This window comes from Acipenser ruthenus, chromosome 8 (assembly GCF_902713425.1).
Source record: "Acipenser ruthenus chromosome 8, fAciRut3.2 maternal haplotype, whole genome shotgun sequence".
NCBI lineage: Eukaryota > Metazoa > Chordata > Actinopteri > Acipenseriformes > Acipenseridae > Acipenser > Acipenser ruthenus.
In genome coordinates, this window is record NC_081196.1 from 11276791 (window position 1) to 11301980 (window position 25190).

The 25190-nt window shown below is 37.4% G+C and overlaps 1 protein-coding gene across 8 annotated transcripts in view; it reads right to left on the reverse strand.

Annotated features, from left to right (window-relative positions):
• The window catches only part of LOC117407088 (protocadherin Fat 3-like), a 178173-nt gene extending 167775 nt beyond the window's left edge, over positions 1–10398 (reverse strand). For all 8 annotated transcript variants that reach the window (XM_059028492.1, XM_059028490.1, XM_059028491.1 and 5 more), the window contains exon 1: positions 10168–10398. The gene's annotated coding sequence lies outside the window, so the exon portion shown is untranslated. The remainder of the gene's footprint in view (positions 1–10167) is intronic.
• Between the last annotated feature and the right edge of the window lie 14792 nt (positions 10399–25190).

Below are 25190 nucleotides of genomic sequence, written 5' to 3' on the forward strand. Positions count from 1 at the left end.
TTGTGTTTTTATTATCTCTGCAGTTTTCCTCTTCAGCAACGTCAGCAGATGGGTTATGTGGGCTTGTACTGTACACTGTAGAAAAACTAAATCAGTCAGCAAGTCTCTTTATATATCATATGAAGAGGCTTTTAACAAACAAAAACACGTGACTCACTGTAGATTCTGATGGGCAGTAATCCTGCGTGAAAAGCCTAGCAAATACATACATAACAGAGAAGCCAGAGCTGGCCTGTGTTACAGTAAATAAGGCAAGTAAAAAAAAAAAAAAATGTGTGTAGCCTAATTTCTGAAACTCTGTCAATGTAGTGTATTCTTAGAGTAAAGGTATCAGTCAAATGGGTACTGCCGGAGGCACTAGAAGCTTTTTATCAGTTTCAGTGGTCACAATCTAATAGTTTGACCTTGTAGAACACGTCATCCCATAATCTATTATAAGCAACCCTCATTTCTTCAGTACAGTACAGGAATGATTACTGCTGTCAACATCTATGAATGTAGTATGGCTTCAACAATCAATGTACTGTAGAACCAAAACACACTTCAGCCTTTTCTGAGAATCAACCTATTTTCCTCGATTCAAGTGGTTTGCTTTGTTTGTGCTTGTTATTTACTCTCATTTCCTAAAAGAGATCGAAAAAATAATCAATTTCATCTGGAAGAGTAGTAGAAAGTGAGAACCCTTTACCCATCGCATCCTATAGAAGACACCTGGGTTAAAGCTGACTAGTTATAGAATGCACTGAAATGTATTTTCCTCTAAACTGAACGGAAGTGTAAACCTTCACTCCTGTCAGATTTCAACACAGACCTTCATTAATCTTGCTTTCTCTGGATTTGCATCTCTTCAATGTTTTAAGTGGGATCTGGACCAGAACACCACAAGAGCAGGTGTATCCAATGCAAACTGGGTTCCCCTTTTCAGCTAGTCTGGATGAAAAAATCAATCAATCAATAAACTTCCCTCATTCTCTGAGAGAGCACATTAAAAAGCTTTATAATACATGTATTTGCGACTTTCCTCATGCCAGCTGCCAGTGGCCCACCCTAAAATGGTTTTATAGTTAAAATGAAACATGTAAGAGAAACCATCTAAAATTGCTATGTTAGTCAAACCTTAGTAAAGTTTAAATACTGTTCCTGCTGAATGTTTTACGAGTCAATTAAAAGACAAGCGGTGGGAAAAGTGCATTACAAAGATGGTAAAAAAAAAAAAAGTGCTACTGAACCTTCCTGTAACCCCAAATCATCATACTGTATAAGGGTCTGTCTCAAGATGGAGGTGATTTATTAGTTTGAATAACCCTAAAAGTGAATCAATCGGGAGAGCAGGAGAGAGGCAGGTGTGACACTACACTTTGGTCGATGACTATTACTGCCCATTCTAAATGGAAAGCTTTCACTTCAATTTTCTCAGCTCTCCAGTTTTGATAAATGCGATGCTATAGTGTTCAGCGGTACATTTATCAAACAGTTAAACTGCCTTGGGTATTTTTTTTTCTTTCTTCTCCAGGTTATTAAAATATAATAGCAAACTGCTTAAAATGGAGTATTACTCTGCAGCAGCACAGTGTGGTTTTATAAAGAGGCTGTGAAGAGGTGGCCAAGCACTTTTGCAGAAACTATTTGGAACAACATACTTACTTATTCCACACAAATAGGACACAACAAAGGCTGTAGGATACCACAGAGGCTGCAGACAATACCCTGTTCACATTGATCTCGGTGTGCAGACTGTCACTCCAGAGACAAGTATAAGGAAGTCTCCTTCAGAGAGACACAAGAGGAAAAATAATTCTTTTTTTTTTGCTGTTTGTTTATGTACAGTATGGGCTTAATTGTAACCTGCTTGTCCAAACCTTTGTTTACCAACAGTTTTCAGTCAGCTACGATATTTCCTTCTTTTCCCTGAACATCTCATTAATTACAGTAGCTTTCAGCAAAATTAATCTGTGCTGTTGAAGGTCAAACTGCCCAGACACTGTCATCAGATGTACACAGAACACGATTCCATACCCTCAGCCAATAAACTTTCAGCTCTAATGGTTTTCTATTTGACGGCAGAAGCCTGCTGTGATGTAAGCACATCAGCTGTGATTCAAACTGATCTGTGTACGTTTTTTCATTTTCACTTTTTAGCTTCGTAAGCCTGCCAGTGTCAGTTTGACTCTCATGCAATGCACATTGGCATAGATTAGCGCCTGATATGCTTCTACAGGTCTGCACGTGGAGCTGCAAAAGACTCAAAATATGCACTGCAGTGCAACCCATCTCACGATTCAACAAGAAGGGGCTCAGACTCAGCAAACCGCTCGCTGACTGTGACTTAAACTCTGTGGGCTCATTTATATTATAAAATACAGTATTTTAAATGTGCAGTTCTCATTATTTTCTGCAATGAGTAAATTTGCCTAAACTGACTCAATGTTGCAATATCAGAAATCAGAACCATAAAAAAACAAAGCTTCCAAGGGTCCATGAAAAACAATTTTGGTCAAAATATACAATCTTAAATATCTGCAAGTGTCATGCAAAAAAAAAAAAATACCAAGACATTTCTAAATGATAAAAGGAGATTTTGCATGATCTGATTTTAGATTATGATCATATAAATCTAAAAACTTAGCACCGAAGAAAAACACTTAAAATCTCTTAATGGCTTCAGGGAATTTCATTGGAATCCAACACCTCCACAACACACTTTTTCTGGCAGTAACTCACTTTTATCATCATTTCAGTTTCCTTTAATAAAACAGTGTTACAACAAGGCAGACAGATCTCCGTGTTTGTCGTTTTAATTTAAAAGACTTACATAAAATAAATCACAAAGAGATAAGAAATGACAGCCATGGCTACATCCTAGTCTAGTATTCACACTGCAAGAAACTCAGGTCAAACCCCAAGAGCCTTCAGCTTGATTGCATCGAGTCTTAAACCTGTACAGTAGGTCTCAGCTCCAACACTACAACAGATGAATAACAATATATTACCAACCTAAATGTGACAAGAAGATGTGATCCTTTTTCTTAATTTGCTTAGAAATGTAAATGAAATACAGTACATAGTGCAGCTTTTTACGTATACAGTCTACCACACTTGTGTATATCGTTTCAGTGTATATCCCGCCTAAGAGTATTCAATTCCAAAATCCAAAACCATTACCAATGCTGCATCATTACATTTACTGTAACCCTTTACTGTAAGTGTAATATTGTCAGTGTATATTCCCGTTTTACTGTATTGCGGTGCTTCTATGTATGCTGTTCACTGAGCATGCGAACTGGCGTAAACAGGCGCAGGCACAGGGTCAGGAACGTGAAAGCCTTTAATGCATTCCTGCACTACAAAGGCTGCAAAAAATGGAAACCGAAAGACTGTAAAGAACTACACTTTGCTAAATGAACACAGCATTTGTTAAAGAGACGTCGATAATGATTTCTGTTCCATTTTCAAGTACGCTAATATCACATGTAGTAGTGTTGAAGAGACTATGACTGAATAGTTTTCAAAATGAAAATTTCTGCGACGTACATACATTACAGCATTTACAGTAAGTAACAATTATTTTCATTTCATTCTTACAGAGAATTAAATGAAAAAAATATGGATTGAATTAAGTGAAGCCTCAAAGAAACAGTATACTTAGGCCAGCAGCATAATGCATTTTGTTACCGGTACAGTAATATTTTAAGTAAGAATTGGGATTGCAGATCACCAACCCTCTTAAATGTATACTCTGTTTAAGAGTGTAAATAGTTGTGAAAAATCGGTTATTCATGTACACTTAAGCAGGTTAGACTGTTTTACTACAGTATGTCAGCTGACATAGATTTTGTTTAAAAATCTGGCGATATGATAGTGGATTAACTTTGTTTATCAGGTGCTTGCTTCACCCATTCTTGTTGATCACCCCACATTTGAAGCCTTCCATCAAGTAATCTAAAACTACAACGGTTTTGGTGTTTAAGTTTGCTCTGTAAAAAGATTCATGACCATTTGTAGACTACTTTATCATAGTCGAAAATAAATGCTACTGTAATTGGAGTCTATGAAACCAGCAGTAAACATTTAAACCAGTTGTACAAATGGTCATTTCTAATTTAACTACCATTAAGGCCTACATGTAACAAAAAAGCATACTTTAGGGTTTGGTTTAATCAAATTATACCCAACCTTATAACCACCCCTAGATTTTATTACAGCTGGAGAATCCCTCTGGATTGCATCAGCCACCTTTTTAGGGTTAATCCCAGTGCCCAGTATTTTAAAATGCTCCAGTAATATCCAGTTTATCCCATTGGCATCCCGTTGCAGTACATGGCAAATATCAATGTGTTTTGAAAAGCCCCTTTAAGTCCAATTTGCTGTTAAGTTGACTTTACTCAGCAAAGTAAAATTGGGTAAACTTTTGAAGGAGGACTTCACTTAAAACTACGACTACTGTAGAACAGTATTCATCCGAAGCAAAAGTGCCCGTCGATGAAGGCTATACCCTGTGGTAATTGACAGAAGTGGAGTTATGCTTCCTAAGCCACAGGTGAGGGTGCAAACGAAAGTCAAGGTCGGAGGAGCCTTCATCGAAAAGGCATTACCTCATTATTTTCTTTGAAACAACATAAATTTACCTTGAACTTGAAATAATTCGCTGGAAAAATGTTCATACATACATAACAAGAAAAAAAAAAAAACTTTTTTATTTGTCACATTAATTAATAGTTTATTTGGACAGTGCCAGATATCTGAAAGGAGCAATGTTACTGAACTCCCTGTCTCGGCTTTTGTGGGTACAGGACTGATTGCTTTTGTCAGTGCAAAGTTTTGATTGGCTGGTTTTTGTAGATAATGAAATAAATTTGGACCAGTTGTTCTTTGTTTAGCATTTGCTGTCCGATAGATGTGAACTGAGCTTTCAATACAGCAAGTCAAAAATGAAAAAGCCAGTAGTTGTGACACAGCAGCCGGCATCTACTGTCTGATAAAAGCCCGCTACAGCTGGAATGGTTTCTAATTTTGTTCAGTGGTCATTTTTAAGTCTTCGACTGAATATCACTTTCACGTACAGTGGAGACTCCAAAGTACAGTATTAAGTATGACAGTAGGATTGACTGTATTGTTACTTTACAGTGTTTAGAATGTAGTTTAAAAATTCTAACATGAACTCACAAGGTGTTGAAGCACAGCAGTGATTAATAACAAAACGGTTTAGCTTTACTTTGTCTGCAAATAATCCAAGTCACCCTGAGTTTATAAAACAATACATCAATAGTCTGAGCTAACCTCACTCAAAGAAGAACCATTTGTTATTGCCCAAGGCCACTTACACCAGCGTGGAGACCTAAATTACACTTTTTAAAACAATGGTTTGGCATTTTCAGTCGATCAGTTATATTAACAACTAGCTGGCTTGTAAGACCACGCTTAGAATCTTATTGTTACTGCAGAATTTAAAAAAAAAGGATATGAAGAAAATAAAGGTAAAAGTATAATTATTTAATTATTGAATTGCTTAGTACTGTACCATACTGTACTTTTCATTAAATATTCCTCCTTATTTCCAAGAAAATGAAGCCATGGGGAGTCTGACTTCTCAGCGTTTTGTGTTGCAAACACAGCAGTAGAGACCTTTGGTCATGGAAGGTGGTATGCAAGTTTTAATATGGTGTGTCTGTACAGTACCCTGACTGTTATCAGATCCAGTTCAAGACTCTTGTACTAGCCTACAGATGCATTGACCAGACTGCACCCAGCTACCTCCAGACCCTCAAATCTCCCTATACCCCCACTCGACCTCTCCGCTCCGCCTGCACTAGAAGACTAGCTCTACCTCCTCTACGCTCCCCTGCCTCCAGAGCCCGCTCCTTCTCCACCCTCGCTCCGCAGTGGTGGAATGACCTTCCTACAGATGTCAGGACTGCCCAGTCCCTGACCACATTCCGGCGCCTCCTAATGACTCACCTCTTCAGACAGCACCTGTAGAACTCCTCTGTTTTTCCCCTGGGACACTTATCACCCTTCCTTAAATGCACTTTACTTGCTCTTATCTGCCCCCTATTTTACTGCATTTAATCCTGTACTTCAGAGTACTGTAATCTGCCAAGTGTTTAATCTGTAGTATTTTGTATTTAATCATATCCTGATGTAACTATCACTGACACTGTTACCTGCTGTATTATTTAATTGTATTTTGTCACACTTGTACTTGCTTGAACCAAAGTCATTGTATTTATCTTGCTCTTAATTGTATTATTACTTGTACTCTGATACTTGAAATGTATTTGCTTACGATTGTAAATCGCCCTGGATAAGGGCGTCTGCTAAGAAATAAATAATAATAATAATAATAATACTGGCAGGGAGTCACCCCCTATCCTACAGCAGAAGCAAACATACTGCCAGATGAAGCATTAACACATCATTAAAGTACTGTATATAATCTCTGAAATCAAAATCAATTGGTTTCTGGCAGTAATTCTGGCAGTTATTAATTCCATTCACAAATATCTATTGCTATATAATGTTCGTAGTATTATCTAACCTACTTTTGCAAAGGAATTACAGGTTACTGTATCTTTCTGAAAAATAATCTGGCCTATTTTTTCCCATTGAAAAACTAGTATTTTATTTCAGTATATAAAAATTCTCTTGTTTTCCTTCAATTTGAAACATGAATATTTTTCAGTTTGCCTCATATTGTAAGGTAGTTTTGCTACAATCATGTGGTAATCTGGACACAAACCACTAACAGTTCAATAGCAAATATTATTGTTACATTTGGCAGCCGTCTTCACACTTCAGCAGCTGTGGAACTTCAGTTCCGATTTTTTTTTTTTAAGGTTTATCTTAAACCCCTTCTGTACAATCTCTAATAATGACACGATATCTGTTTATAACAAGACATCGGTGAGCAATTACATTAACTGAAGTGTCATCCACAGAAAACCCCACCTGTGCCTCACTCTTGTTGTCAACTTTTGCCTAAATCCAGTCATATGCTAACAGCACATGAACAGTAGATTTGAAAGGCAAGCAACCCGCACCTGGGTGGCTTCCTTGTTTTTATTTTATTCATTATGTATGCAGTAGTAAAATGGACTTCATGACAGTTTCAAAGCAGTACGTGGTGATGGGATTGACAGTATTGGAGGGTGACTGACTGTACAAATCACTATTGTGGATGCACTTGAGAAACAAAAATGGTCCAAGGTTGTCAGCACAATGTTTTATTCAAAATGCCTGGGGATCCATTTCAAATCACTTAATTATAAAAACAAAAATACTGTCTGTCAACTATTTAATCACTCACGCAGAGTAACTGATGGAGAATGCAGAGATGGATCACTGTCTGTGCACACACACAGCACACACAAGGCTTTAGCCTAATACAACAAAAAGCTGACCTGAACAAATGCCACCAACACATCATTCTGCAAATTAATTCTACAAAAGTTATTACAGTTCAGTTTACATTATGCAGCACTGGTGAATGTAATTTTCTTTCATTAAAATTAATAAATAATAATCTGCATCTTATTCTATTTGTTAAGCTTTTTCTATTTGTTTTTACTTGCCTCTGCAAAACAGTGCAGATTCCTAAAGAGCATGCTTTGCCTAAAATCTTTGAAGCAATGTAAAACCTTAATTTGGAATATTATGCCAGGGTATAATTTTACTGTACAGTCTAGGGCTGTATTGAAATTTTACCAAGACACAGACCATTATTAAGCAGACCAGTGGTACTCAACTAGCCCTCGAGATCTAATCCGGTCCAGGTTTTTGCTCCTAGGCTGGGACCAAATCAAAACTTTGACAACCCGCTAATCGCACTTAACAAAACTGTATTTAATAGCAGCCCTAGTTGGAATAAAGACCAGGACTGGAATGGATCTCGAGGGGCAGAGCTGAGTAGCGCTGAAGTAGACAGCGCCATACTTTAACATCTCATTGGAATGAGAACACTTCCAATTCACCCCAAGTCCATGCGTGGCAGAGATGAGGCTCTAAGTGTAAATAATATGTTTCGTTTTATTTGTAAAGAAAATGTGTTTAATTTGAAGGTTTTGGCAAATAAAGTGTGTGTTAAATGTGGCAGGGCTGGGAGGTTAGAATTCCCTTCTCTTACTAATTAAAATGTATGTGTAGCATGTGGCCAGGTGTTGAGTGACTAATTGATAATCAATTAACCTTAAAAAGGGGCTGAAAAGCCAGTACTTTGTTCTGTGCTTTGTTTTCCAGCTGAAAGCCTCATGACTGTGTACATGAAAATAATAGATACAAAAAGTCAAAACAAAACACAGTACAGAAAACCAGCTACAAATAAAGGACTGCCTAAAAGCAGCTCAGTGCCACTATAAGGGAGGTCCCGCTCCAGGAACCTTCTCCAAATACGTGTCCACCATGTGTTTAACCGGGGTCGTGAGCGCAACCATGGACCACCATGCGTTTTACCAGGATCCTTAGTATTTAGAAAAGGGGTTCATTTAGGGGAATTATTGCTTAATTCTATCAATTATATTAACCCATGTAGTACCTTGTAAACCTCCTGAATGACACCTCCTAGTAATATGAAAATTGACTGTTATAGCATTAAAAGCAAGACACAAAACCTACAATCAGAACTATATTTCATACACCCTTTTACAACCATACAGTGTATGCAAACATTGAAACCCCCAAAATAAATAATGCCGGGTAATCTTATTTTCACAGTTAATGCTAAGAAAGCCTTTTTAGCTGTATTGCAGATTCCGGATGGTTGATGGTAGCTGATCAATACAGTTTCCTGCTCCCTCAGGTATAGAAAGAGGTCAAGCACAAGAGAAAAAGAAAAGACTCCCCTCAAAAACTGTACATCTAGAAATATTGGATATATCCCAACAAAAATATAAAGAAATAATCCACTCCATTAATAAATAAAATGTATGTAGCAAAAAAAACCGTTTAAAATCTACAAGGTCACCCTGCTTTTAATAATAAGATGTATGATTTCTTATAGATTTCCTGATCAGTAATGTTCAGGTGAATGTTATCAGTTAGTATGTGATACAAAACAACCTAATTAATAGAGCTTGAAAGAACCTCTCACACAAAATGAACCACCCAGTCACTAATGAACTATTATCACCATGAAGAGACACACACAGCCTGAATTCGGTGCTGCATGAGGATTTTTGCTTCCTTTTTTTCTTTTTTTTTTAAGTAGGAGTGCACTTTGCTGTGTTGCGTTACACAGAGTAGACCACTAACACGATGATAATACTGGTAGTGCATTTCTCCCTACATTTAGGCTAATGCAGCTAGAAGGAAGTTCATTCTAACCTCTTTATAAAGATAGATCGTTCAGCGTACCGTGCGGTCATTACTTCCATGTGATGTGAGGCAACTTTGGTATCTGGCATTGATGGTTAAGATTTTTATTTTATTTAATTTCTAGTTAAACGGTGACAACTGTAATTTTCATATTCCTTTGAACTTGTCATGTGCTGTATGCTGCACCTGACACACACACATCCACAACAACGAGTAGACTAAATTGCATTCATAATAACCAACTGACTTTACATTCCTGACCAATAAAAGCGGCGTTGGCTTTTCATAATACACAACTGTTTTCTTTCGCATTGGATTTTTTTTTTTTTTTTTTTAACCGAAACTTGAAACTTGAATGAGTTTATAGTACATGATAGAGCTAGTACTACTACCTACGTGGAAGCATGCCAGGGCACATCCCATTGATTTTTCCAACATACATGATTCAATTCCGAACTGCTCTAGTACTGTATTCAAAATATAAACTAATATAATAATCATAATAAGTGCTATATACATTTTTGCAAACCCTTCACTGTTTTTTGGATTATTTTGGGCACCGCTGTGACACAATTTATCTCCGGATAGTTCCCGTGAAATAATGCAAGGAGAGTAAATCAAACACTTTTTTTTTTTTTTTTTTTTTGTTAGCACATAAAAATAATATAAATTCTCCAATTGGTTCCTTTCAATGCAACATGCACTAACACTGGCAATTCCTTTTTGTACTTTCTCCCCCAGTTCTCGCAAGTGCAAATGCAGTTTAACTGAAATAATGAATAACAAATAGTTTGCTGTAACCGCAAATAACGTATACAACTGGAACCTGGCGCTACCCTTTAAAATGCAAACTTGACCTACCCTTTCCAGTTGTAGTAAATCCGTCTTGTTATTTCTACTTTAAAATACACATAGAAGTTTAGAGCATGCTTGTATCTCTGTCCAGCAAAACGCGTTGTTGTTCCTTCACAAGTACAGTACACCAATGTAGACTCAATCCGTTTCGCAGGATTGAAAAGAATTGCCTGGCTACATGGAGCAGACACAGCGCAACCTACTGGGCAACATTGACATAATGGTGACGCGGAGAGACACAGGCACTGGATTGCATGTGTGAGCAACACGAACAAGCTTGTTAAATTCAAGAGCAGAGGAAGGAAGTAAGCAGCATAAAAATACCAACAACCCAGCCTTGTCAAAGACGCACTGGACAGCAAATACTGGTACGATTTAAACAAGAACGACATTCTATTTAAGCAAGTTAAGCGTCAGATACAAAATCAATACCATGTCAAGCTTAACCACCACACACCCCCCCCCCGACCCCCCCCCCCCCCCCAAACCAAACCACAATGTAACGTAGTGCACTTACAAAAACAAAACAAACAAAAAAAGCAGGTTAGTTAACAACCAATTAAGAAATGTAATAGTTTGACATAATACATTAAAGTTGCTGTCACATTTTCTAGATAAAAACCCCACTGTTGAAGGATCATTGGTCAGGCTGTGAATCTGAAGGAAAATGAAGACCAAAGAGCATTCTACAGAAGTTAGAGATAAAGTAATACAAATGCATAGATTAGGGAAAGGGTACAAAATAATATCCAAGTGTTTGGATATCCCAGTGAGCACAGTTGGATCAATAATCAGGAAGTGGAAGCTGCATCACACCACCCAGGCACTGCCAAGAAAAGGCCGTCCCTCAAAACTCAGCGATCAAACAAGAAGGAGACTTGTGAGAGAAGCCACAGAGAGGCCAACAATCACTTTGAAGGAGCTACAGAGTTCAGTGGCTGGGAGTGGAGTAATGGTGCACCAGTCAACCATATCAAGAGCTCTGCATAACACTGGCCTGTATGGGAGGGTGGCAAGAAAGAAGCCGTTACTCAAAAAGTACCATCTGAAAGCACGTCTGGAGTTTGCCAGAAAGCATGAGAGTGACCCAGCTGTGATGTGGGAAAAGGTTTTGTGGTCAGATGAGACCAAGATAGAGCTTTTTGGCCAAAACTCAAAGCGCTATGTGTGGCGCAAACCTAACACTGCCCATGCCTCAAGACACACCATCCCTACAGTGAAGTATGGTGGTGGCGGCATCATGCTGTGGGGATGCTTCTCACCAGCAGGGACTGGGCATCTTGTTAAAATTTGAAGGAACAATGGATGGAGCAAAATACAGGGAAATATTGCAAGAGAACCTGCTTCAGTCCGCTAAAAAACTAAAGCTTGGGAGGAAATTCACCTTTCAGCAGACAATGATCCCAAGCACAAGGCCAAAGCAACATTGGAGTGGCTCAAGAAGAAAAAGGTGAATGTCCTACAGTGGCCCAGTCAAAGTCCTGATCTCAATCCCATTGAGAATCTGTGGCACTATTTGAAAATTGCGGTCCACAAGCGTCGTCCAACCAACCTGAACAACCTGGAGCAAATCTGCCAAGAAGAATGGGCCAAAATCACTCCGACACTGTGTGCAAAGCTGGTACATACTTACCCCAAAAGACTTAAAGCTGTTATTGCAGCGAAAGGTGGCTCTACCAAATATTAATGTGTGGGGGTTGAATACTTATGCAAGCAAGATATTTCAGTTTTTTATTTTTCTTAAAAATATTTCCCAACATAAAACCAATGTCACCTTACAATAATTGATTTTGAGTTTCAGTTTTTTAAAATAAAATATCAAACAGAATGAAATTTCAATGTACCATTTCTAATTCAGTAATATGAGAGAATTGGTCAGGGGTCTGAATACTTTTGCAAAGCACTGTATATATATATATATATATATATATATATATATATAAGTTGCATCTCCTTGTTGAAAGTTAATTTAGGTCACACTTGAAAACAAGATTTTAATATCAAGTGACATACTTGTAAAATAATTAAAAATTAAAGGTTAATTTAAAAAAATGTAATTTAGGTCACAGTAGTGTTAATCAGACTAAACATCAATCGCAGTTGCCACCACATTTATGTAAATGTGTTCAGTAAAAAAAACAAAAAAACATAATTTTATTAATGAATTAAAGAAGAATAGCTTAAGAAAAATAATTTATGTAATGAACAATGTTCTGTGGCATTTGGAAATCCAAGGCAATGGATTATTATGGGATAATATTATACCAACCAATAGCACTGTAGTACAGTTCAACAAACAATGACACCCTTTTATTATTGCAGTATTACACATCAGACAATGTTATCTGTTTTTACCAACACACCTCTCACAGTTGAGGCATGGTGAGGCAAACCAACCCCAGACCCTTTTTTTTCTGACTTAAACCATGAATCACAAAGTAATAGGCGCATGCTTTGTGACAACTTCTGAAGCAACATTTTGGATTGACTTTTATTGCTTGAACTTTGTAATAGGAAAAATGACTTGAAATGTAACCTATGTTGCTTGAAAGCTTGCCAGAAAGCATTGCCAGGGAGTTTATTTGTGTTTCATGGCCTATCAAACATTTTTGGCTTTGGTTGACGATGCTAAGTAAATCCATAATTTGATATTCAAGCATTCCACTATACGTTATCCCCCATAACTGATACTGGGCTTCAGTGGCTAATATTGTCCACTCTGCCCCATATACAGTAATAGATATTAGATCTGCAGCTATGCTTGTTATGGTGTTGAATCAATAGGTCTGTAGCACTCCAGCAATGGTTTCTCTGTGCATCCTCCTGTAAGTTGCTCCCTGGTGCTTTAATGAACTTAGAGATAGTCTCTCCACTGTTGTATACTCAAGGTTGTTCTTCAGGTTCAAATAGCATAAAATGAACCTTCATTTTTGTATTTAAACTGGATTGTAAATGGATGTAGTAACCAGGAAAATAACACTGAACTGTGATTTTGTATAGATATTTTCTATTTACTACCTCACAGTTTTAGTGGCACTATAGTTGCAAATGCCTTGTGGTAATTTCTCATTTCAGAAATTCATCTTTTAGAATATTCTGTTCCGAACCAGATCCTGTGGTTTAAAACAGAAATGAGGAAACCTGGTAAATATTAAATATTCTGAAAATGTCCATAATATAAAGTGTCCCTTTAAGTAATGTACTATTGGTAACAAATAACAGTGCTGTGCAGTATATTTCTAGCTTAAAAAACTGAAATAAATACTGTAATACTTTGAAAGTGCACTAAGGTTTTGCCTTGCTAATTTTGTAATTTTGCACATTTTAAAAGCTTTTCACAATTTTCATTTTTTTTTTTGTTTTGTTTTATCTTTATGCCTTTTTCAATATAAAGAATTGGTAGTAAAAATATGTTTTATATGTTTAGACGTGACAGGAAGCTCAGTTAGACTACACTGTACTGTGACTGTTTTGATTTATATTTTTTGGTGTTCGCCAACTGTGATGGCTCCCTGAAGGCTTATAATTATTTCCTTTAAGTCGCAGTGGAGGATAATGTAAGAATAAATATATAATGGTTGGGAAAATGGAATTGTGGGCAAAAGTGTGGCATACATTAGGCAACAAATCTGCACAAGGAATGTACATCTGGGCTTTTTCACTGGTTCTCTGAATAACACAGAGCACATACTGTATATGAGACATTTCTTTTAGTGAATACTAATGTTTCTTTTAGTGAATACTAACTTGACAGAAGGAATTGTAATAGTAATTGTAATATAGAATTAAATCAGGGTTGGAGGTTGCTTCGTCTCGCCATACCAATGCACAGCAACCCCTATTGGACAGGGAGGCTTGCAGTAGGCCAGTCAGGTCTCTGTCTTCAAGGATTTCCAAGTGAAAGGCTATTGGCTACAGTGAGAATGGAAGGTGGTCAATTATCTTTAGTCTTCGTGGGTCAGTAGGTGGGTCACAGCTATGAGGTGACATATTGGCCATATCATTTTGAGAACTGGTGATGAATACACTGACAGAGAACAATAGGCCCATATAGCTTCTTATTAAGTTTATTAAGTGTGTACATGGTATTTAAAATGTTGATTGTCTTGTACTTGCATAGAACATTTAAATGATAGACATGCCATTCAAATGCACACAATACATGTCTTCAAATGTTTAAATTTCAGTTTAAAAATAAATAAAGTATGTTACTAAAAAGATACTGTCGCTTTGGTGTAATTGTTAGGGTATAGAGAGAAGTTTTGGATAAAGTAGCTTTTCAATAATTCAAGATCCTTAAATCCTACTGAAGCATCCTACATTTAGCATTTTTAAACCATTATAAGATTTTGACACTAACAAATAATAGGCCCTCATAAATATTGAGAGGAATGCCGTGGCATATAAGGTTCATGTTCCCATTGAAGTCATTTTTTACATTGCAGACAAATCACGGTTGTATGCTAAATGGGCGAACAGTATACTGCTCTATAATAATGTAAATCGGAAAGGATGTATTATACATTAATAAGAAATCAAGCAAATATCTTGTTCTGTGTTGAGATTGGGAGACTATCTTCTGTATAATTGTCTGAGTTACTAACAGAGAAAGCTCTCATACTGTTTTTTTTTGTTTGTTTTGTTTTGTTTTTTAACCAGATCCATAGAAGATTCATTAGCATCTAATTTAAGCCTTCATAATTTTAATTAAAAGCAATGAGAACATATCTGAACACCTGGCGCTTTCCTGAAAAACAAGCTTTTTAGGATTATAGTAATGTATTCTATTTCATCATTTGTTTTAATTACCGGTACTGTAAATTGGTACACAAAATAAAATTGGTGTGTGTGGGTGTGTGTGGGTGAGGGGCAGGGGTGGGTGTGGGGGGGGGGGGGGGGGGGTCATACTGTAGCTGTCACAGAACTCAGTCATTTTTGGTTGACCAGTATTTAGACGATGATGGCTTCAATTTCTCAATTGGATTTCAAATAAAATTGTCATAGATTCATGCAAATGCACTGTATTTGAAATTCAGTTTACAATGCATTTACCACATTTATACTGGCATTTACCATTATTAAATATGTTTTCCATACTTCCATGCCCTCTACTGTGCTTTACTACAATCGTTTTCCAAACTCTTACCATTGTAAACTTTTTTATGGCAAACCAGACGTCCGGTTTCTTTGTCAGCCCCTAAAGGTAGTTTAAGCTTCACACGCTTCCTGCCTGTTTAAATACCTTCCTGCCTGTTTAAATGCCTACCTCTATATTACCTTGTGAACTAAATGGTAAACTGGAAGATTTTGCATGTTGTATGCGAACTCTGCTGTTACCCAGGGAAGCAGCACAGGAATTAATACAATTTTTATAGTTTATAAAAAAAAAAGCTGCCTGCTCTGCAACCGTAACGACAAGACAGGACATGTTACAGTTTGGCATAAACAGTAGATTGGGTCTAAAGGTAGGAAGAGCATGGTGTACATGTGCTGTAGTTGTGTGAACAGTTCACCACATCCACCAAGCTGAAATAAGGACAATGAAAAAGGCCCTCTTTGGTGTCAGATAAGCTTAATATGGAATTTCATTTTTTTGCAAATCAAAGTTATTGAAATGACAGATACAGAGTACAGTTGCTTCCTTCAGCCTTCCTTATCCTGATTTCCCCTTTTGTTTTTGAACTGTATCGCTGTATGCTGAGTTTTGTTGGCATAAAAATTATTTGTTTTGTCAATGTTCATTTTAGAGATTTAACAACCCAACCCCATCCCCATTTACAAACCTGATGAAAAATCAATGGTTCCATTCCAAGGCATTCAAATATTACGACTCCTTCAGTTCTGGGTATTTATATTGATATTTTAAATCAATAATAATTGCTCGGAGCCTAGAGCTTTGTTAGCTTGTTATATCACCCTGGGATACGCATTCCATAAGGACCCTATCCATAGGCGCCAGGTTATATGGGCCCATGGTGCCCGGGCTCCACCAATATTCTTGAAAGGGGGCTCAGCCCCACCAATGTTTGAACTTGTATATAATAATTTGACATACCTCTTGATGTGAACAATATCTTTATACACTATATGGCTTTAAAAATTCAGAAACTGCTGAAAGCAAATCTCACACTCCATACACTGATTGTTCTTATTCATCATTAACTTCTTGGTTCTCCCACTCAGTAGGTGCCTTGTTATGACAGAACTCATTAGCTTGTTGGCAGCTTCGTATTCCTATGGAAGAATGGGTAACAGACCTTTATGTCCTTTTCATTCCATTCAATACTTCAATACTGCCTTTGTCAGTCTAAGGCCTCTGACCTTTTGTTTAGCACTTCTTTGTGTTAAAAACTTTAAAAGATTCTCTTATGAACTTCACTGGATTCTAATACAGTACGCAATTTGTGTCACTATGAAAAGAAAATGAATACAGTTATAAATCAGTAATCTTTTTCTTAAGTACTGTGCTGTGCAGGCAATTTAAAAAAAAATTGCTTCATGTTATTTTTATCATGTAAAATTCACACACAGTGAGCCAGGTAGATTGTATCAGAAGAATAATGATTTTTTTCTTTATATACCTCTCACGGCAGTTTGTCAATTCCATCCCCATTTTGTAATAGCATCACTTCAAACACTGTACACAATGAACCTGATTGTTATGTGTCGCTTACAGAGGTACAAGAAGTACAGAGGTACTTCTTTATTTCCAATTAGCTACGGATTTCAAACAAAAAAGGAGTGGTTTAAAATAAATGGGATTTGAAGGACAGAAAAGACTAGGGTCATATATTTAGGACACAAAGCCCCCCCCCCCCCCCCCCACCGCCATAAAAATGGGGTCAGAGTATTTGCATCTAAGTCCAGGGGCTGTATGAATACTTACAGTGTCACTGTTGATGAGTGAAATGGAGATCTCCACAGAAGATACAGCTTCAACACAATCTCCACTCTTCATCTTTGCTGGAAGCTGGAAGAAGAGCCATTTTGATTGGAAGTCAAGCCTTATCAATTTAACTGAGAGCAACAGCTGCACTACACTTAATGTGCCTTGGGTTTCTTCCAGCGATCAGTGGGAATCTTAGCGGCTGTGAAACAAGCCACCACACTGAGTGCAATCATACAGGTTACAGATTAATTGATGAAGACAGAGCCAGGAATATTCCTTAATGACACCAAAAGAATAATTCCAATGTAAATGAGTTTTGCAAAATTGCAGACTCTCATGCATATATGGTGCTATCATATATACCGATATATAAAACCAGCCAGAAATCAAGCTGAGCATTTCTTTATTTATTTTTTGCTACATGTAGGTATACTAAATATATATATATATATATATATATATATATATATATATATATATATATATATATATATATATATATATATATACAGACGTGCTCAAATTTGTTGGTACCCCTCCACAAAAAACGAAGAATGCACAATTTTCTCTGAAATAACTTGAAACTGACAAAAGTAATTGGCATCCACCATTGTTTATTCCATATTTAATAGAAATCAGACTTTGCTTTTGATTTTTTATTCAACATAATATTGTATATAAGAAAACAAATGAAAATGGCATGGACAAAAATGATGGGACCGCTAACCTAATATTTTGTTGCACAACCTTTAGAGGCAATCACTGCAATCAAACGTTTTCTGTAGCTCTCAATGAAACTTCTGCACCTGTTAACAGGTAGTTTGGCCCACTCTTCCTGAGCAAAGTGCTCCAGCTGTCTCAGATTTGATGGGTGCCTTCTCCAGACTGCAAGTTTCAGCTCTTTCCATAGATGTTCGATAGGATTCAGATCAGGACTCATAGAAGGCCACTTCAGAGTAGTCCAATGTTTTGTTCTTATCCATTCTTGGGTGCTTTTAGCTATGTGTTTTGGGTCATTATCCTGTTGGAGGACCCATGACCTGCGACTGAGACAGAGCTTTCTGACACTGGGCAGTACGTTTCGCTCCAGAATGCCTTGATAGTCTTGAGATTTCATTGTGCCCTGCACAGATTCAAGGCACCCTGTGCCAGGCGCAGTAAAGCAGCCCCAAAACATAACCGAGCCTCCTCCATGTTTCACTGTAGGTATGGTGTTCTTTTCTTTGAAAGCTTCATTTTTTTGTCTGTGAACATAGAGCTGATGTGACTTGCCAAAAAGCTCCAGTTTTGACTCATCTGTCCAAAGGACATTCTCCCAGAAGGATTGTGGCTTGTCAATATGCATTTTAGCAAATTCCAGTCTGGCTTTTTTATGTTTTTCTTTCAAAAGTGGGGTCCGCCTGGGTCTTCTTCCATGGAGCCCACTTTCGCTCAAAAAGCGACGGATGGTGCGATCAGAAACTGACGTACCTTCAGCTTGGAGTTCAGCTTGTATCTCTTTGGCAGTTATCCTTGGTTCTTTTTCTACCATTCGCACTATCCTTCTGTTCAATCTGGGGTCAATTTTCCTCTTGCGGCCGCGCCCAGGGAGGTTGGCTACAGTTCCATGGACCTTAAACTTCTTAATAATATTTGCAACTGTTGTCACAGGAACATCAAGCTGCTTGGAGATGGTCTTGTAGCCTTTACCTTTACCATGCTTGTCTATTATTTTCTTTCTGATCTCCTCAGACAACTCTCTCCTTTGCTTTCTCTGGTCCATGTTCAGTGTGGTGCACACAATGATACCAAACAGCACAGTGACTACTTTTCTCCATTTAAATAGGCTGAATGACTGATTACAAGATTGGAGACATGTGTGATACTAATTAAAGAAACTAATTAGTTTGAAATATCACTATAATCCAATTATTTATTATCTTTTCTAAGGGGTACCAACAAATGTGTCCAGGCCATTTTAGAATATCTTTGTAGAATAAGCAATAATTCATCTCTTTTCACAGCTTCTTTGCTTTATTCTATGACATACCAAAGGCATGCAAGTATACATGATAAAATAGCTTTTAATTTCATCACTTTTCAGGAGGAATGAAGCATTATTTCAATGAGCTGTAAGGGTACCAACAAATTTGAGCACGTCTGTATATATATATACACTGTTGAAATTGTTGTATTCCTCACTGAAATGTACCATTGTACTTGCTTCAATACAGGACCCTTGGCATGTTGTCAATGGCTGATTGAGAGCAAGTGATCACATTTCTTTATTAAGAAGGTGGTTTTTGATGTCTGATCTATTATTTGGTATCATCATTGTTCTTATCCATAATAACTATTCTACATAAACAAAACTAAGTTTGTGAGTCAACAATACTATTATCAGCCCAACTCAAAATGTTATCAAAACCATTCTCTAAAAACATTAAAGAGGGTAAATACATAAAAAAAGTTATTGTTTTGAAATAGTTGTATTTGTTGGTAATTTGCCATTGAATTACAAAACAACAAGGTCTCAATTGATCAAAACAATGGCCGATCTAAATACTCTTTTGGGGATAGTTCAAATCTGAGCTCCTCAAAGTGGGATCGGAAAGGCTGCCAGACAGAGTAAAATTTGTCACTGGATCCGTGGATTGTGAATTTAATTTTCTCCAACTGGAGCATCTGCACAAGATCCCTAATCCAGTGGACATACAGAGGAGGGGCAGCTTGCTTCCAACAGTATAACATTTTATGTCTAGTTATTAAAGTTGGCTAATTTAGTTTTAGAAAACTGAAGACGACGTAAAACTTTAAATTGGATTAGCCCATTACGAGCACAGAATGAAAAAGAATGCACTCAGGACAGAATAGATTCCCAGATGCCGTCCGAGATGTCAGACCAAATATCCTGTTCCTATAAAGTTTTTAATATATTTAGTGAAAGACAACTTAGTGTTAAAATATGGCTGTAGATGGTAGACATAATGCCTTTAGATGAAAGATTTAATGCTAGAATAGAATCAATAGGGGATGAAGGCAGCAGAGAGGGAAACTGCACAACTATATTTCATATGAAATTACGAATTTGCAAGTATCGAAAGAAGTGTGTTCGAGGTAATCCGAATTTTTGTGACAGCTGTTCAGATGAGGCAAAATTGTCATCAATATATAAGTCTTTAAGATTCGAAATGCCATTATTGTTCCAGATATGGAAAGTGGAGTCTTGCACTGAAGGGGAAAATAGGTGATGGGGGCAAAAATCGAGAAAGACTGAAAATGCTGAAATGACCCGAAATGCTATCTAAACTGTGCCCAGATCTGAGAGAATGATAAACAAGTTGGTTCTTGCTAAATTTAGATACACATAATGGAAGTGGGGAACATAAAAGAGCAGATAGTGAGGAGGCTTTACAAGAGCTTTCCCAGCATGTGTAGCAATTGCTTACTTTTCTTTTTACTTTTGTTTTTGCTTTTCCTTTCGCTCTCTCACTCGCTCAAGTTCCTCCTTCCAATCACCACCCCGAATTAACAACCAATTAATTAATTCAGAGACCGCCACATTCTGCACAGGCCTAGTGGGATGGGGCTATAACCCCTTCCATGCTGCCAAACAATAACAACTAAAACATTGCATTCTTTAAATAAACACAAAATACATTTAAATCATACAATACATTAACTCACCCGTTTAAATAACCAAAACAATACAGTATTTACAATACATACAATACAATGCTTTGCCCTGCCCCCGCTTTACACACAGGGCTTTTCTGCCCTGCCACAAGTACAGATTAAAATGTCAAATATATAGATGGCAATACATTGCTAAGTAGAGAAATATTTTTTTTAAATAGACTTAACAATAATGTATTTTTATATATGTTTCATGTTTTTATAAGATCCCTCAAATGAATGTACCCAAGCCCAATGTTATCCTGTTGGAAAAATCTTTGGCAAAGAGTTTCAAATACAAATGGATTTTCAATTCACAGGCTATTAGGGCTGAAGACAGCAGTTTACTTGTTGCGAAATTAAGAGGCAGCACGTATCATTGAAATAGATACTGCCATACAACTCTGCACAAGAATGCCAGGCTTCAAGATAAAGCAAGCTGTGAAAACCAATATTCAGCACTGAACTATACTAATGGATATTATCTGTTGACTTATGTGATCAGGGTGTCATATGTTATCCATAGCTTTTAAATGATTAATATACTATTAACCGTGGTATGAAACTGAGTGCAGCAGCTTTTTTTTGTTGCCACTAATGTACTGTATTCCAGTAAAGGAACAGCTATAAATGTGCCACAAATTATGATATATATAGCCTTTATTACTAAAGTGGCAAGTGTGCTACAGTATGCATACCACATAGTACAGCTCCATTACATACAGCATGCTTTCATAACCGGTTGCTGATAGTGACCAGGCAATCTTAAACAGACACAAAACTGCATTTAAATTGAAGCTGGTTTTCAACTCAAGAATTTCAATCTAGTTAATGTAGGCCCTACTGAAACATTGAGCAGCTGCTAGTGAGCTGGTAACCAGCAATAGGATTTGGAACACATATTTATTGGTTTCTTTTTTTTTTTTTTTTTTAATTTAGTCGTCGCCAGTTTTTTACCCCGGTTTTCTCCCCAATTTAGTATGCCCAATTATTATCTGTATCCTCGGCTCACCGCTCGCAACCCCCCCGCCAACTCGGGAAACGGCAGCTGGAACACGCGTCCTCCGAAACGTGCTCCTGCCAAGCCGTCATTTTTCGCACTGCAGATCCACAGCAATGCCACCAGACCTATAGTGCCGGAGGACAACACAGATCTGGCGGCTCCACTGCAGAACCACAGGCGCCCTATCGGCCACAGGGGTCACTGGTGCGCGGTGAGCCGTGGATTCCCCTGCCGACCTAAGCCCTCCCTACCCGGGCAGCGCTCAGCCAATTGTGCACCGCCCCCTAGGAACTCCCAGTCACGGTCGGCTGTGACATAGCCTGGATTCGAACCTGCGATCTCCAGGCTATAGGGCACATCCTGCGTGGAGCGCCTTTACTGGATGCGCCACTCAGGAGCCCCTATATTTATTGGTTTCTAACTGAAACCCAGTTAGTATTTAAATCTCCAGCACAGGTTTATAGCAATTAGATTTAACATTGCAAACAAACAGCTATCACTTGACTTGAATTTATACAGAGAGAGAAGGGCTGAGTAGTTGCCCTACAGCAGCCAATTTGTCTCTTTGCTTCAACTGTTGAACCAATTAAACATCAATTCAGGTCATAGAGTAGTTAATTATTTATTGTTACCAATTAAAACTTTTCTAGAGTAATGTCAGCTAAATGAGAGCCTTTCTTGTCATTACTTGAGTGAAGTAAATTGTATTGATTACAGTTATTGACTAAATTGGTAACAGCGTTTCTCTAATATTTTTTAGATGTAGCTTTAATTACCTACAAAGCCTTTTCATACCCAGCACACTTCAATAGTTGTCTGACTAACATCAATAACAATAAACACTGGCACAAAAAAGGTTCAGAAGGAAATCTACAAAGAGAAATGTACAGTAAATTATTGTTAGAGCTCTGTGACTGTATTAATAAAGCATAAAAGTTTAAAATGACATGGTGGTGCATAATAGATAACCATTGTACAAAAAATGGACAAAGTGTAAGGCACGGGTTCACAAACTTTCTTGGCTCAAGGCTGCCTGTTAAATTTGGCATCCTAAATGAAGACTCCCATCCAATGAATCCAGAGAAATGTGGAATTATGTTCTCCTTACAACTATGACCCCCCGGAAACTATCCCAGGGCCACTCAGTGGTCCCCAGGGCCCCAGTTTGAGAACCAATTGTACTGGGAAAGGAGAATGGCACCTGTGATAGAATGGTTTGTAAAATTGATATGTGAAAAAAATAAGTAGTGGTTCTGTTACTCAAATGCTTCATGAGCGGTGTGGTGGATTGAATTAATCAACATTTTGAAGAAGATTTTCACATTGTGCATGTTATCTGACAAAAGGCACTTTAAGCCAAATTGTCCCCTGCATATTCAGGCAAACCTTTCAGTATGGAGCTTGGCTAAACACAGATACAGGCCTCTACAATGACATTACCATTCAAGTGAGCCATAATGGCACTTTTGTATCATTTTTGCATGTTAATGCCATGCCCTACCACTTAAAGCTTAATTCCCTTTAAAAGTTAAAACAAATGAAGTGGAAACAGAATGAGAAATCTAAAATGGGTTCCATTTAAAGGAATTTTTATTGAACATCTCTGGGAGTTGTGTTTCTGTGTTGCTTAATGACTTGTTCTGAGGCTCATTTCCTGATTTGACACAAGTCTTTTGGTTATTGACCAGTGCCTATGTTTACAGCAACTTCTGGCACCCAGAATGGAACATTCTTTTTCTAGAATTTTGATGTAATTATCCCTTCATTGCACTATAGTTTTCTAGATGTTCAAAATTGCAAACGTGGAACATCTGGAGGGGGTAGGCCAGTGCCAGTTTGGTACAATTAACATTGTTCTGTGGGTCAAAATGCATCAAATTCAAGGGCAAACTGATAATTCGTCATCTTACTGAGTCAGAAATACACCTCCCTGTAACCCCATCTCAAGGCTTGTGTGCATGTTGAACTGCATCAAAACAATTAACACAAGGGCCAATGAAAAAACAAAGACAACCAGGGACAGGGCACAGATCTACATCAGTGCTTCCCCACGATTGTCAGGTACATTCAGGTATTTCATATACTGTAAATGATAAATGGAATATACAGCTTGATATACATACCTCCAGACAAATCATTGAAATCTCAGCAACGTGTTGAGCTCTCCATTTAGACCAAGCAATTACCTCCTTGATTACCATACAATGACACCCACAAGCGTGGCACTTAGAAGTTTGTTGTAAACCCTTTTTTCGGAACAATAGCACAACAATCATAGCATTCTACCTCTATTTGCATTATAAATGTAGACAGTGTTGTTTCCCAAATGGTGGAGTTTGATGGTGATTCTGTAAGGAATAGGAAGATACTTCACCACAGATTTATAAGTGCTCCAGAAAAGGTAAGGGTTCAAAAAGTGAATTGTATTGACAATAGAACAAGAAAAAAAGAGTCAGAATGACACTATTCAGGAAACGCTCTGGTAACATAAAGCATCACCTCTTACGTCATGTCGCTATGTGTAACAAACAGATTAATTACTGGTAAATTAAACCTTTTACACTATATAAAAAAAAAACATACAATGTATGACCTATGGGTCAAATATAATTTTAGCTTGATGTTACTTTTTACTTAGTGGGAGAGAAAATTAGAGAACACGTCAGAAAATCACAGAGCCGACACTGTGAAAAGTGTAGGTGTATGTATGAAGAATGACTCATCTAGTTGCTGTAACTAGTATACTCTCCAAAATAGCATAGAGCAGATAGCATGCATAATTAAACAAATTACAGTGAATCTGTAACTAACAAATGTGTCAATACATTTTGTGAATCAAGTTTTAAAATACTGCCAGTTCAGTTTTGGACAAAACTTGGGTGCAACTAGATATCTGCATCTTGCTTTAAATTATTACCCATTTTATCGTACAAAAAAATGAAAAATCCCAGTTAAGCAAATACGCAACCAATTTACATAAATTAACAGGTTTAGGATGCAGGTGTGGTGTGCTTAACACAATTTAATGACTGCAGATTTTAAAACGCGCTTCAAACAGCCCACAGCAAAACATGCTTACTGTAGTGTTAGTGATTGATAGGGCACAGGGTGCATCCGTATGGCGAGTCATATCAGAAAAATATGTGTTTTTGATATAAATCTACGCATTTCTGATATCAACAATGTATACTGATTTATTTTATTACTAAACTGCTGTAAGTAATTGATGTCATGTTCGTTCTGGATAAAATGTTTTTCGTCCTTGCCTTGCTATTGATCTTATCCTTGTCCACATTTCTTTTCTCAACACATCTGTTTATGTTTTTTTTCTGTTTCTAGAGGGGTCAACTGCTTTGTTAATTGATTTTGCACCTGTGAAACTGTCAGTATTTCTGGAGGCTCCTTGTTGGCTAGATGTTACTGACTCATCTAAGGAAACCGTTTATTCTGCTTGATTGATTTAACACACCTAAAGTCTTTTAA